Source organism: Physeter macrocephalus, chromosome 7, assembly GCF_002837175.3.
Source record: "Physeter macrocephalus isolate SW-GA chromosome 7, ASM283717v5, whole genome shotgun sequence".
NCBI lineage: Eukaryota > Metazoa > Chordata > Mammalia > Artiodactyla > Physeteridae > Physeter > Physeter macrocephalus.
In genome coordinates this window covers 121,242,384-121,242,856 of record NC_041220.1, presented here as the reverse complement: position 1 = coordinate 121,242,856, position 473 = coordinate 121,242,384, and the positions used below count along the sequence as shown (strand labels likewise).

Genomic DNA, 473 nt, shown 5'->3' with positions numbered 1-473 from the left:
GATCCACCTCCTAGAGGAATGGAAATAAAAACAAAAATAAACAAATGGGACCTAATGAAACTTCAAAGCTTTTGCACAGCAAAGGAAACCATAAACAAGACGAAAAGACAACCCTCAGAATGGGAGAAAATATTTGCAAACGAATCAACAGACAAAGGATTCATATCCAAAATATATAAACAGCTCATGCAGCTCAATATTAAAGAAACAAAAAACCGAATCCAAAAATAGCCAGAAAACTGTTGGTGGGAATGTAACTTGATACAGCCACTATGGAGAACAGTACGGAGGGTCATTAAAAAACTAAAAATAGTATTACCATATGACCCAGCAATCCTACTACTGGGCCTAAACCCAGAGAAAACCATAATTCAAAAAGACACATGCACCCCAATATTCATTGCAGCACTATTTACAATAGCCAGGTCATGGAAGCAACCTAAATGCCCATCAACGGATGAATGGATAAAGAA

The 473-nt window shown here is 37.0% G+C and overlaps 1 long non-coding RNA gene across 1 annotated transcript in view; it reads left to right on the top strand.

Annotated features, from left to right (window-relative positions):
* Positions 1-473, top strand: part of LOC114486611 (uncharacterized) — a 108,384-nt gene that overhangs the window by 107,054 nt on the left and 857 nt on the right. The window lies entirely within an intron of this gene.